Source organism: Mandrillus leucophaeus, unplaced genomic scaffold (assembly GCF_000951045.1).
Source record: "Mandrillus leucophaeus isolate KB7577 unplaced genomic scaffold, Mleu.le_1.0 Scaffold339, whole genome shotgun sequence".
Classification (NCBI taxonomy): domain Eukaryota; kingdom Metazoa; phylum Chordata; class Mammalia; order Primates; family Cercopithecidae; genus Mandrillus; species Mandrillus leucophaeus.
Genome location: NW_012103576.1, coordinates 2,767,945 through 2,777,629, shown reverse-complemented (window position 1 = coordinate 2,777,629; position 9,685 = coordinate 2,767,945). Strand labels below are relative to the sequence as shown.

Here is a 9,685-nt window from a genome sequence, read left to right as displayed (position 1 = left end):
AAAAATACAAAAATTAGCTGGGTGTGGTGGCAGGTGCCTGTAATCCCAGCTACTCAGGAGGCTGAGGCAGGATAATTGCATGAACCTGGGAGGCGGAGGTTGCAGTGAGCTGAGATCGTACCACTGCACTCCAGCCTGGGTGACAGAGTGAGACTCTGTAAAGCAAACAAACAAACAAAAAAAAAAACTATAGGGAGGTTAGGGAGGTTAAACAGAGTCTAGAACTTTTGTTAGTCCTATTTTTAATTATTTCTAGTATTGATACAACTTTTTGGGATCCACAATGTGTGCAAGAATTGGGCATTAGCTTTGATTACACCTATGTTTTATGAACAATTATTGGTCCTGACCTGTTTGTGAACCTTCCTGTAATAGCCATTCTTGAAATTGGGCAGTAGCCTGTCACAGGTTCTCTTTGTTTTACATAATTTGTTTACCTTTTCAATCATTTTCTGAAACATAAAAAGAAGTAAAGCCTTTATATTTGCCAGAAATAAACCTGCCCTTTGATCTGTCTTATGTTTCAGGCTTAGTAAACACCCTATACTTTGCAAATGGCTAATTCTGTTAGCCTACATTTAAGTCTAGTGTGGCTCCATTCCAGACAGGTGAATTTTTTTCTCTAGAAATGAAAGACAAATGTCTCATTTTATCTTTTACAGATCTCTTATAGAGGTCTTAGCCTTTTGATTTGTTACCTTAATAAATACTTCTAGGTCAAAATATTATAAGAACATATTCTGCAAAGGACCAAACCTTACATAAAACTTTTCTTACAGGCCCCAAATAAACAAATTTAAGTATTTAACTTACTTGTTCTCTTATATAATTTCTTTCAAAGTCTAATTTTAAACTAGTCAGATACTGCCTGTTCTTACTCAACTCCTTCAAGGAACATATAACCTACAAAAACAAAACCAACAATATAAATACAACACTGTAACAATGATAACACTTTACAGAGGAGAGGATGAAAAGAATATTCATTTTAGTAAAAATTTGGGATAAGGTCTAATAACAACACATTTTGGTGACAATTTTGAAGTCAGCATCTTTATACAATTGCTGTCTCACCAAGAAATTTCTATCCAAATATTGTTTTATTAGTATGGTTCATATCATAATCAGGAATTTACTATTCCCAATCAAATTGTTATTAAAACACATATATAATAATGATGCTTAACTCCCCAAAGAATTTATTCTATCAATCTGTATTTTGCTACTTTCTCATTTTGTCTCCCGTTTTCTCAAAGTGTATGAGAAATATTCTTTGACAGGTAGACGGTGATACTATTACTTTTAGAGCCAGAGGAAAAGCACTACAATACAACTGGGTGAAAATAAATAAATAAATAAATAAATAAATAAATAAATAAATATGCGTGTGTGTGTGTGGTGTATGTGTGTGTGTATCTTTACATGCTCAAATCATTGGTAATATCTGTTGCTACTAAAATGAAAATAAAGGTCAAGTAGGAACGAGTTTTATTTAGACAAAACAGCTACCTGATTTTCCTTGGCCCCAGTACTGAGTTATTCATTGAGTCTTTTATTGGGTGTCCTCTATTGCTCAACTGAAAGTTGACACAGGCTCCCAGTGAGGTAAAGGGAAGCACCTAGGTCTTGGCTGGTTAACAGGAGGTATGCTTCAATGCACTTTATTATTGCTAGTGATGTAGCCACCCTTCTTTAATGGCCTCAGGATATCTTTTCACTGATAGCATGTTTTCAAATGTGCATCATGTAGACTTTTATATACCAGGTTTCCTACATTTGGCAGTAAGGATCAGTCAGGTTAAAATCCTAAGAAGGTTAAAAAAGTCGCAAACAAGTAGATTCAAAAGTATTACAAATTTAAAAATAAATGAAGCCACACTTTTAAACATCAATTTATTTAAATGATTAGGCTGTTCACTGAAAATAAAACATGCAAGCAGAATGGGAAGTGAGAGAATACAGACAATGGGTTGATTTGGGTAAACCTAACTGCTTTCTCTCCCTCTCCTCTCCCAGGCCTGTCTTTAGGCTGGAAGTGTCCTGTGGAATCCCTGTCTGTGAACCCTATGTTCAGTCTTCCTGTAGCCTCAACCTCACTCCAATTCCTGAACACAGAGGTTGGGATTGACTGTTTTGAAGGAGAGGAGGAGAGTGCATGTCGTTTTGGGAGCTGGATGGACAAAGGCATAGAAGTAGGAATCAGCATGGTATGTGTGGGCAAGCAGAAAAGACCCCAACCTGTCAGTTAAGACTCTTGGGTTGGAGATAAGGTTGGATGGGGTGGCTGAGGCGTATCATGGGGCTTTCTGTCATTAAAGTGAGGTTTAAGAATTTAAACACTTCAACTCATTTAACTTGGTGTGTAAAACTGAAGTTAACACAAAGCAAAATCATAGCAAAATGTTGCCTGTTTAACAGCAAACTGAAAAGGGTAAAGAAAATCACTTAAGCACTATTAAAACTTAGTTTACCTTCTTACTTAGAACTGTAGTATAGAATAAATACATTATCGCTTCCTGGGATAACAGGCAGCTTGACCCCAAGACGCAGATCCAAAAGATATGCTCTGACCTCTGGAATGGGGTTTTCCTGCGAGCTCTGTCGGATGCAATTGGAAGTTTGTATTTTCTTCTGTAAATTGGTGCAAAAGTAATTGAAAGTAATGGCAAAACCGCAATTACTTGTGCACCAACCTAATAGAAATTATTAACTTAGTTTAGACCAAACCTATTATTACTTCCTATTAAATAGGCTAATACCTCCAAATAAACCAAAGAGCCATGCATTCAGGGTTGAAGGAACCCTCCAGGTCGGCTGACAACTTGGAAAACCTCCTCGTTTTTCTGGGTTACCAGTTCTACCTCTAGACCCCTGCCAGTGGTGGCCAGTGGCCGCCAAAGCCACCGGCTACCCAGAGCCAAGGGGCTGAAAGCTGAGCTGTCAAGAATCCGCCCCGTTCCCTCCCACTCGTGATCTCCCTACTCGGTCTGTCTGCCTTCCGGAGACCCTCCTTTGGGGCCAGGAGTAGGAAGAGGAACCGGCCTCCACTCACGGTGCGGCACTGCTTCTTGCCTGCATTCAGGCTGCTGGCGGCCGCCTTAGTGGCGGCGGCTTCGGCAGCCTTATAGTAGTTGCGGAGGTACAGCTCCAGGGCCAGCCTTCATTCCCCAGGGGGCCGGACGCTGGGGTAGCAGGCGGTCCTTGTTTCTCCTCATTCACACCCTTCACGCTCTAGGTCCTCATAAGGTCTGGGCTGCCAAGATCGGGTAGCCAGGATACAGCGTTCTCTAGGCCACGCCCCTCACAATGCTGCCTTCTAGACTGGAGAGCTGACGTCCTCAAGGGGCGTCACCCTCGGAGGTGGGTGGGCAGCGGGTGACGGGGGGAGTGGTGACCGCTAAGCCTCCCCAGGCGCACATGCGCAAGAGGCTTCAGCGCCTTAGAGTCGAAATTTAATATCTCTTTGAAACCAATACCCCTCATTTAAACTAAACCAAAATATATCAGGCTTTGTCCATGGTAGCTGTGATTGTACTGATTTCTGTTCAACAAACGTCGATGAGTAATTGTGTAGTTTTTATTAGGGCCATAGGACTGACTTTTACATCTATCTCCTTTATAGACACTGTGACCCTCCTTCCTCTAGGCATACCACCCCCAGTCCCATGTAGAACACTTGGTTTCTTCAAGGGCTCAATACCTTTCTCCCTGTTTTTCTCTTTTCTGTCTTGGGCTCATTATCTCTCACGCCCTCCTCTTCCTCTTTCTTTCTTCTATTTATTTTTTCTACCTTCTCATTCAATCAGCCAACGTTTATTGAGTGTCCACTCTATGCCAGACACTGCTGGTTCCTGACAGTGAGTACACTGATAAAACAGTGAGTAAAACATAGTCTCTGCTGCCAAGAAGCTCACTAGACTGAAAATACATGAAAGGACTGAGACTGTACCTAGTTCATGCTCTGTCTCCACGTTATCTATCTATCTATCTGTCTATCTATCCATCTATCTATACATCTAAGACACATCATAATTTAACTTCTGAAAACTAATGACAAAGAAAAAAATTCTTGGAAGCAGTCAGAGATAAAAGAAACATTATTTACAGAAGAACACCAATTTGAATGTGAATTTGAAACCATGGAGGCCAGAAGGAAGAGGTGCAGCATTTTTTAAGTGCTTTAGCATTTTCTTTTAAGAAACAAATTGTCAACTGTGAATTCTATACCTAATGAAAATATCTTTCAGCAATGAAGAAGAAATAGAGACATTCTCAGATGAAGGAAAACTAAAAATGTGTTGCTAGCAAACCAGTCTTAAAGAATGGCTAAAAGAAGTTATCTACGCAGAAAGGAAATGATAACAGAAGTAGGCTTAGAACTTCAGAAGGGAAAAAAAAAAAAAAACCCATAAGAATGGATATAAATAGGGATAAATATAATAGACTCTTCTATTTTTCTTGAGTTTCTTAAATCATATTTGATGGTTGAAGCAAAAAGTATAAGAGCATCTGATGTGGTGGTTGATACCTGCAAAGGAAATATTTAAGACAATTATATTTTATTTTTCTTTTTCAAATTTTATTTTAGGTTTGGGGGTATATGTGTAGGTTTGTTACATGTGCAAATTGTGGATTGATGGGGTTTGGTGTACAAGTGATTTTGTCACCCAGGTAGAGAGCATAGTACATGATAGGTAGTTTTTTGACCCTAACCTTCCTCTCATTCTCCACCCTCAAGTAGGCCTCAGTATCTATTGTTCCCCTCTTTTAAGACAATTATATTTTGAAAGTGGGAAGTGCAAAGGGATGTAAATGGAAATAAGGCTTCTACACTTTATTCAAAGTGGTAAAATATTAATACCGTAGGTTGTGGTAAACTATATATATATTGTAATCCCTAGAGCAACTACTAAGAAAACTATACAAAGTGATATATTCAAAACATTATAAATAAATCAAGATAAACTTCTAACAATGTCCAAGTAGCCCACAGGAAGGCAAGAAAAGGGAAATAGAGCAATGAGAAACAGGGGAAATAAACAGAAAACAAACAAAACGGCAGACTTAAGCTCTAACATACCAGTAATTACTTCTATAAGCGTAAATGGTCGAAACCCAGTAATGAAAACACAGATTGGCAGAACCAATTCAAAAATACATGATCCAACTGCATGCTATCTACAAATACTATACACTGCAAATTCAATGATACATATAAGTAGGCTGAAAATAAAAGGATGGGAAAAGATACTCAAAGCACATTTTAATTTTCAAAAGTAGGAGTGGCCATAATTATGTCAGATAAAGTAGACTTTAATTGCTAGAGACAAAGAGAAACATTACATAATGAACAAAGATCAATCCACCAGGAAATCAATGATTCTAAATGGACAGGCACCAAATAATAGAGCCTCAAAATACATGAAGCAAAAAAAAAAACAATAGAGATAACAAAAGAAATAGACAGTCACAATTATAGTGTTGGACTTACTAAATGCCTATCAACAGGAGATTGGACAAACAAAGTTTATGCTGTGCTTACGCCCATATAGCAGTTTAAGTTTAAAGACTTGGAGCTATGTATGTTAACAACGTGTATTTCAAACCATAATCTTGAGGGAAAGCTAGCAAGAGTTGATATAACTGTGGAATGATATAACTTATTTGAATCAGCAGCCTGACCAACTGGAATCCTGGGGGTGACCTTACTCCCTCAGCCTTGGATGGCAGCCCTGCCCCTTCAGCCCAGGGCAATAGCCCCGCCCCCAAGAACTCTGGAGGTGGTTCTGCCCCCTCAGGCATAGGAAGTGGCTCTGCCCCCTGGAGACTTGGAGGTGGCTCTGCCCCCTAAGCCTTGGATGGAAACCCGCCCTCTCAGGCCTGGTGGTGGCCTGACCACCTCAGCCCTGGATGGCAGCACCACCATCTCAGCCCTGGGCAGCGGCCCCGCCTACTGGAATCGTAGAGGTGGCTGATCCTCTGGTACTCTGGTGGTGACCTCACCCCTCAGCTTGGATGGCAGCCCCATCCTCTCAATCCTCTCAGCTTTCAGCAGGGGCCATGGACTCTAGAATCCTGGTGGTGACTCCACTCCCTCAGCTTTGTATGGCAGCACCAATCCCTCAGCCCTGGGCAGTGGGCCCACCGTCTGGAACCCTGATGACGATATCGGTCCCACAGCCATGGGTGGCAGCCCCACCCTCTCAGCACTGGGCAGTGGTCCCGCCATCTGGAACCATGGTGATGACCCCACCCCCTCAGCCTTGGGTGGCAACACAGCCCCCTCAGCCCTGGGCAGTGGTCCCACCTTCTGGAATCCTGGTGATGACCCTACCCCCTCAGCCTTTCGTGGCAGAACCACCCTGTCAGCCCTGGGCAGTGGTCCCACCCTCTAGAATCCTGGTGATGACCCCCTCAGCCTTGGGTGACAGCACTGCCCCCTCAGCCCTGGGCAGTGGGACCACCCTCTGGAATCCTGTTGATGGCCCCACCCCGTCAGCCTTGGGTGGCAACACCGCCCCTTCAGCTCTGAACAGTGGTCCCACTATCTGGAATCCTGGTGATGACCCCACCTCCTCAGCCATGGGTGGCAAAACTGCCCCCTCAGCCCTGGCCAATGTTCCCACTATCTGGAACACTTTTGATGACCCCATCCCCTCAGCCTTGGGTGGCAGCACCACCCCCTCAGCCCTGGGCAGTGGGCCCACCATCTGGAACCCTGCTGGTGACCTCACCTCAGCCTTGGATGGAAGCTCCGCCCTTTCAGCCTTAGGCAGTGGACCTGTGCTCTGGAATGCTACTGGTGACCGCCCCTCAGCCTTGGGTGGCAGTTCTGCTTGCAGCCTTGGACAGTGGACCCATGCTTAGGTACCCTGCTGGTGACCTCACCTCAGCCTTGGGTGGCAGCTTTGCCCTTGCAGCCTTGGGCAGTGGCCCTATGCTCTAGAACTCTAGTGATGACCTCACCCCCTCAACCTTGGATGGCAGCACTGCCCTGGGCAGTAGACCCACCATCTGGAACCCTGCCAGTGACCTCACCCCTTCAGCCTTGGATGGCACCACCGCCCTCTCAGCCCTGGGCAGTGGACCCACCATCTGGAACCCTGCCGGTGACCTCACCCCTTCAGCCTTGGATGGCAGCACTGCCCTCTCAGCCCTGGGCACTGGACCCACCATCTGGAGCCCTGGTGGCAATCTCACTGCAGCAGCTGTGGGTGGCAGCATCACCCTCTCAGCCATTGGCAGTGGCCCTGTGCTCTAGAATCCTGGTGATGACCTTGCCCCCTCAGCCTTGGATGGCAGCCCTGCACTCTCAGCCTGGTTAGTGCCCCCACCCTTGGCAACCCTGGAGGTGACCCCATTCCCTTACCCTTGGATGGCAGTCCCACCCACCCTCTCAGCCCTGGGCAGCAAACCTACTCTCTGGAACCCTACAGGTGAATCTCTCTTTCAGCCTTGGTTGGCAACACCCCCACTTCTCAGCCCTGGGCAGCAGCACCACCTCTGGAATCTTGGCAGTGTTTCTACCCACTGAAACCCTGCCATTGTCCTGACACCCTCAGGACTGGGCAGTGGTCCTGCTCTCTGGATCCCTGGTGGTAGACCCGTCCCTTTGGCCCTGGGCAGAGGTCCCACCCTCTCAGGCCTGGGCAGTGGCCCTGTTCTCTGGAATCTAGCAGGTCCAAATGGCTCAGTTATCTGCATGTATAGCTTTTCCAGTCATTCTTCCTTCTTTTTGTCCTTTTCAGTTTCTTTTAGTACAGGCTGGTTGTGTTTCTGAGGTATAAAATTCTAAAAAAATTTTGTTGGCCTCCCCTGCAATTCATGGAGGTCCAAGCCAACAGAAAAGAGGGTGCTTTATAGATCTTTACTGCATAACTGCATCTCAATTCCTGGCTTCTGCTAGATGGTTGATTGGATCCGTAAATCACACTTATGGATACTGTAAGTCATAATATCTTTATCAATGGTTGTTCTGCCATACGTTTAGTCTTCTCTCCAGAACACAGTTTGTTTCTTTCTTTCTTTATTTAGAGATGGTGTCTTGCTCTGTCACCCAGGCTGGAGTGTGGTGGCATTATCATGGCTCGCTGCAGCCTTGACCTCCCTGGGCTTAGATAATCCTCCTACCTCAGCCTCCCGAGTAGCTGGGACTACAGGCACACACCAGCATACCTGGCTAGTTTTTATATTTTCTTGTAGAGATGGAGTTTTGCCATGTTACCCAGGCTGGTCTTAAACTCCTGGACTCAAGTGATCTGCCCACTTTGGACTCCCAAAGTACTAGGATTACAGGTGTGAACCACCATGCCCAGTCAGAACACAGCTTATTTACTTTTTTTTGCAATATGGTTAGGTTGAGAATGTTATAAATCTTCAAGTTCCAGTTCCTTTATGCTTAACAATTTGCTCCTTAATTTATCTATTTCCTTTCTCATCTTACTCTAAGCATCAAGGCAGAAACAGGCTGCATGTTGTACACTTTCCTTGGAAATTTCCTTCTTTAAATATCCAAGCTCATCTCTTACAAGTTCTACTTCCTTCCCAACAGTAGAAGGTAATTCAGCCAAATCCTTTGACATTTTGTAATAAAGATCACCTTTCTTCCAGTGCCCAATAACTTGTTCCTCATTTCCACCAGGAACCTCACCAAAAGTACCTTTAACATTCACATTTCAAGCAATATTCTCTTTAAGGCAATCTAGGCTGCTTCTGTAACGAGCCTCAAAATGTTTCCAGCCTCTGCCCACTACCCAATTACAAAGCTAGTTTCATAATTTTAGGTATTTGTTACAGCAAGGATCCCACTTCCCAATACCAAAATCTCTATTAGTTTTCTAGGGCTGCCAAAACAAACTACCACACACTGGGTGCTTAAAACAATAGAAATTTATTGTCTCACAGTTCTGGAGGGTAGAAATCTAAAATCAAGGTGTTGATAGTGTGGAGTCCTAACTAGGGAAAAATAGTTGGGATGGTGGGACCGAGAGAAAAACAAAAGGAAAAGCTATGTCTGCCTCTTTTTTTCTTCTTTTTTTTCTTCTTTTTCTTCTTCTTTTTTTTTTTTTGAGATGGAGTCTTGTTCTCTTGTCCAGGCTGGCATGATCTCGGCTCACAGCAACCTCTGCCTTCCGGGTTCAAGCAATTCTCCTGTCTCAGCCTCCCGAGTAGCTGGGACTACAGGCACATGCCACCACTCCCAGCTAATTTTTGTATTTTAGTAGAGACTGGGTTTCACCATATTGGTCAGGCTGGTCTCGAACTCCTCACCTCAGGTTATCCACTTGCCTCAGCCTCCCAAAGTACTGGGATTACAGGCATGAGCCACTGCACCCAGCCTATGTCCGCCTTTCTTCATAGTCCAGGACACACAGCCCTCCTGCACAAATAACTCACCATCTTCCTGTGTCCAGCTATCACCAGACCCCTGGGTAATAGGAAAATGCAAGTTAGTTCCCAGTACTGATAACCTTGGCATTATCAGTACTGCCTAAAACCCTCGTCAGGACACAGCACAAGCACCATACTATAAAATCCCCAGCAAGCCTTTGTCTACTGGCAGTCAGCTCTTCTCTTGCTAACTTGCCCATTGCAGTCTTGCATTATGCTTTTGTACTTTAGTAAGTCATCTTTTCTTTACTTACAACTGTCTTGGTTAATTCTTATCTGCGCGCCACCAGCCCCA

General features: G+C 44.2%; 1 pseudogene across 1 annotated transcript in view; it reads right to left on the bottom strand.

Moving 5' to 3' along the window:
* LOC105545819 overlaps positions 1 to 6,028 on the bottom strand; it is a 99,765-nt pseudogene extending 93,737 nt beyond the window's left edge. The window contains exons 1-2 of the transcript XR_001006988.1: positions 5,955 to 6,028; positions 2,983 to 3,158 (exon numbers count right to left, since the gene is read on the bottom strand). The product of XR_001006988.1 is annotated as a eukaryotic translation initiation factor 4B pseudogene (transcript). The remainder of the gene's footprint in view (positions 1 to 2,982; positions 3,159 to 5,954) is intronic.
* Positions 6,029 to 9,685: the final 3,657 nt, after the last annotated feature.